Source organism: Sturnira hondurensis, unplaced genomic scaffold (assembly GCF_014824575.4).
Source record: "Sturnira hondurensis isolate 20B ecotype Veracruz unplaced genomic scaffold, ASM1482457v3 Scaffold0015596, whole genome shotgun sequence".
Taxonomy (NCBI): domain Eukaryota; kingdom Metazoa; phylum Chordata; class Mammalia; order Chiroptera; family Phyllostomidae; genus Sturnira; species Sturnira hondurensis.
The window spans coordinates 22,297,506-22,302,135 of record NW_028088227.1 but is presented as its reverse complement, the minus strand read 5'-3'; the positions used below and the strand labels follow the sequence as shown (position 1 = coordinate 22,302,135).

General features: G+C 35.2%; 1 non-coding gene across 1 annotated transcript; it reads left to right on the top strand.

Annotated features, from left to right (window-relative positions):
* Positions 1-4,216: 4,216 nt before the first annotated feature.
* On the top strand, positions 4,217-4,323 carry LOC119000371 (U6 spliceosomal RNA). Its single transcript, XR_005069303.1, has one exon. It is a non-coding gene; the product is annotated as a U6 spliceosomal RNA (small nuclear RNA).
* Positions 4,324-4,630: the final 307 nt, after the last annotated feature.

Sequence of the window (4,630 nt, the reverse complement as noted above, 5' to 3'; positions counted from 1 at the left end):
CTCGCCTCTGGGGCCCACTGTGTACTTTCCTTTCGTGAACCCAACCACAGTGAAACTCAGAGATTGCATACTCCCCTTGGTTTCTCTCCTAGGGCCCAGGCACCTACCCAGCTTCTAGTCGCTCTGCACTCCACCCTCTCATGTGGCAGAGCATTAAGGCACAGCCTCAAACTTTCAAGCAGATTTCAACCAGAACACCCTCATTGATTAGCTGTTCCAACCATTTTTATTCCTCAATAGATTTGAAAACCCAGGCATTTATTTTAATTGTCTCTTCTGACAAAAAGTGACAGTCTTCTCTTTGGGATTTGATATATATTTAATAATAGAAAATTGTGTAAGCTTTCTGTGCCTCAGTTCTCAAATTTATGAAATGTGTGGGTGACAATAGAATGGTCTATTCTGATGAATAGCCATCATAATCGAACGCTATTCTTTCCTCTCCGAGATCTGCTGCATTTCACTGAGTCTAGCACCATGATGGAAAGCCGGCTTGTATTAATCGCTTCCTGGGGGCTAGACACTGGTCTGAGCACTGAACACTTACCGAATCACCTCCCTTTGCAACAGCTCCCTTCGCATCACTATCCACACTTGACCATGAGAAAACTGAAGGACAGGGGAAATTAACAACTTTTCACGGCGGCCACATAGTTAGGAAATAGATTAGTCAGAACTTCAATCTTGACTCTTGGGCACTAGGGTGCGTGTTTCTGGCCATTACACCATACTGCTTCTCACCTCAACTGTGCTTCTTACCAACTCTGCTTCGCTCTAAAGACATCACTTGCTAAATTGAGAAATACTGAGGTAGTAGAAGAAAGTTATGCAGGATTATAGAAGTAGAAAATGAATGTTGAGTTGTGTTACAGGTATGTGTGTAGTTTTCTTCTTATTATTAAGAAACAATAACAACTGTCTAAAGGTGTTTGTTACCGTTATTATAATCTCATTCTCTTGATTCGTTCACTTTATTTAAAAGTTCACTTTAGTGTAAGTTTTTACCTATGTAAAAAAACCTTTTGCTGTGATTTTATTCCTAAAGTTCTAATTCCATGCTTTTATTCACCAAGACTAAATAGAAGTGGGATTAATTTCCCTCTCCAACTTCATACGCAAAAAAAAAAACCCGTATGTGCACAAAAAGTTCAGATACTCAAGCTCCGCAAACTGTGTGCATTATGAGTTTGAGAATGGTATCATCTCCTGGTTGGCATAACTGTATGTTTATGTCTGTTTGCATCTTTCTCTATCTTTGCTAAAATAAAAATCATCTGTTAGAGATTTAATAAATCTCTAGTTCTTAAAGGTTATGGTGCTTAATTTGCTTTGAACAGTATTATATATGGACACTAAGTCGATATTATTGGAAAATAATGTTGGTTTAAACATTTTTGTGAAATTGTCAGAAATAAAATTCAGATGTAGAAGAGAGCTTAAAATGAACTGTGGGAACTAGAGTGGGTTTTCAATGAGCATAAAGTTTCAGTTATGTAAGATGACAAAGATAAATTCTAGAGATATGGTGTGCTTATAGTTAATAATTATGTGCTATATACTTAGAAATTGGGTAAGAGAGTATATCTCATGTTATTTTGAAAACACAATTTAAAAGATAGTGGACATATTACCCTTACATCTTTTAAATTTGGGAACTAAGACCCAGAAAAGTTAAGTGACTTTTCCAGTATTAAATAGTTAAGGAATCACAAAACAAAACCAAAAAAAAAAACAAGATACATGACCAACTTTACATCGTGTGGAGCCTGAGGCATCGATGGAAAGCAATGAGTTATAAGTGTATTATTACTTTTTTATCCAGTAACTTTCTTCTTGCATCTATTTCTTAAACTATGAACTAACTCAAGATTTCAAAATCATCCCAGAAACTGGCTTCTGCCTGCATAGAAGCTGGCTAAGAGCTATGAAAGCAACAGATGTGCAAAGAGTGATAAGAATGTGGACTCAGTGTGCTTGACAGACAGCTGCATTGCACCAAGCAGCTGAATAAAATCTGGATCACGAAAAAAAACAATTGACTCAAATGTCCAGATGTTTGATAAAGATGTCCAAATGACTAAGTGAAAGTAGAATTTCCATTCTAATGTTTACAAAGCCAAAAACATTGGAAAACAATTTTTTAAGTTGTAATCAGCTTCGATATTTAAAGAAAATGCTAATAAACATTTTGTTGACACTTTATCAATTCTTAAAATAAAGCGCTTTATATAGCCTCGTGGAGAAATGTGGCAATATATGAGTCCATGAATTGGATGCTTTATTTACTAGGGTAAAAAATATAATTTAGAAGAACCAAATGTCCCAGAGTCTCTATTTTGTAATGTGTTTTTTTTCATGCAGTGGGGAGAAAAAGTCATCAAGAAAACTCTTCCTCATAATTGTGATTACTAATCACCAGGAGAAAATTAGTCATTACTCAAGAGATGTGACCTTTGAAAACAAAATTATTTGAGGGTAGAGTCATTTTAGGAAGACTTACATTTACACTTTGTTCCAAATATTTACACATAGGTTTCTCCATAAAATATCTGGATAAAAGGCCTTCTCTAATCAATGAATAGACCTTTTCCTCAACCCTTGTGGAAATCAGTAGATATAAAGATCAAAATGTTATTGATAAAACTCTTGTTAACTTCCAGCAACCAAAGACATTCATATGTTTACCAACCAGAGCTGATGACATTATTGCTTTCCTTCAGTATTGTCTGGTCACGAGGAATCGCAGTGGCTTGTACTCTTGATGCTGACATGTGGGGGACAGCTTCGTGCAGCTAGTTAAAGCCTGTGTTTGGGTGATTTTGGATGAAACAGCCTGAAGTCCACTGGTAGACGTCTGGGAACTCCACCAATTAAATCACAAAACTTTGCAAGCTACAGAATACCCCTACTGTCTGTGTGTCACAATTAGCCTCTGTAACAAACTAGATGTTTACATAGGACAAGACACTTTGGACGCACAAAGAAATCTTACTTAGCTGAGTCAAGAAGCACTTACGTGAAAACAACTTATTTAAACCAGGTTTTGTTTACTTGCCTTCTTTGTTTTGTAAAATAAAATAAATGTAATAACTCGAAGAGTCTTTGAAACGTAAGTAGCTTATTCTCTTAGGTCTCTTTTATTAATAATAAAAAGATAAAAGTCAATTATTCTTTCTTTCTCAGGAAACAATGCCATGGTTTAAATATTGTTAAATAAAACTTTACAAGTTAGCATGATTAAAAAAGAGCTAATGGCAATATCTAATGTAGCGAAGATGTCTTTCTTAAATGGGCATAGAAACATTTGTAGTCTCTCAAACAGTTTTGAAGCTAAATAATAACAACAAATATAAAAATAGATTAGGGACAAGTAAACACAGTTATTTGTAAGATAGCTACTTTGATGAGCTGTACGAGAGAAGTAAACAGCAAAACAGCTAAAATGATGTACTTTCAACTATATTTAACGTAAAATCACATCTTGTCTTGGAAGTAAAAGTCCTAGAGCACCTTGACAACAGCTGCTGATTCAGAGTTTGTTTGGTTGTTTTTTTCTCCCATCCAGTCTTCTTTCAGGATGAGTATATTTTAACATCAACTGTTACTTTAGTACAATGTAATTAAATGAGCAAACTGTACTCATGATTCAATAGAGATATTGAATTTAGTTCTTTTAAAATGAACATTTTACTAACCATAAAATAATTTTTTAAATCTTTTTCCATCAGATTTATTTATTTCTTAAGAGATCTCTCATATGTTTAAAATGTCTTGGTCATTTAATTAATTAATTAACAAATTAATTAATGCTGATTGGAAGGAGCAGAGGCTCTGGCATCACGCAGATTGAAAAAGCAAATGATTGCATCAGCTGGATGTGTTTTTATCCAATTTTTTATCCTTATGTAAAATTGTTCTTGAGTGCATTGAAACAAACTAGCTCTCTTCATATCGACCCAATATTCTAGGAATAGTCTCACTTTCTAAAGTTTAAATGTAACTCAAGTTTTCCAAGAATGAGATTTGTCCAGCTTTCTTCCTTGGTTTTGAGATTTACCAATTACAACTGAATAATTATAAATTGGGTTATAATCCTGTTTCTAGAACTTTCAAACATATTGAAAGTTCACCTTCTCTCTGTGAACATGTATGTATTTATAACTTCAGCACCCTTTTCTCTAAACCACTAGGCTACAAGATAAGAAGGGAAACCGTTGTGCTCGCTTCGGCAGCACCTATACTAAAATTGGAACGATACAGAGAAGATTAGCCTGGCCTCTGCGCAAGGATGACACGCAAATTTGTGACGCGTTAAAGAAGGGAAACCGTTAAATAAAGGCAAGAGTGATCAAAATCTTGTTGACCCACCAGCAGTGCAGAAGGAGTCCCCTTTCTCCTCATGTGCCAGCGCTTCTTAGTGGTGGATTTATTGACGACAGCCATTCTGACAGGTGTGAGGTGATACCTCATTGTGGTTTTAATGTGCATCTCTCTGATGATTAGTGATGTTGAGCATCTTTTCATTTGTCTATTAACCAACTGCATATCCCTTTTGGAGAAGTGTCTATTCAAGTTCTTTGTCCATTTGTAATTGGATTATTCATTTATTGTACTTTGGTTTTGAATTTCC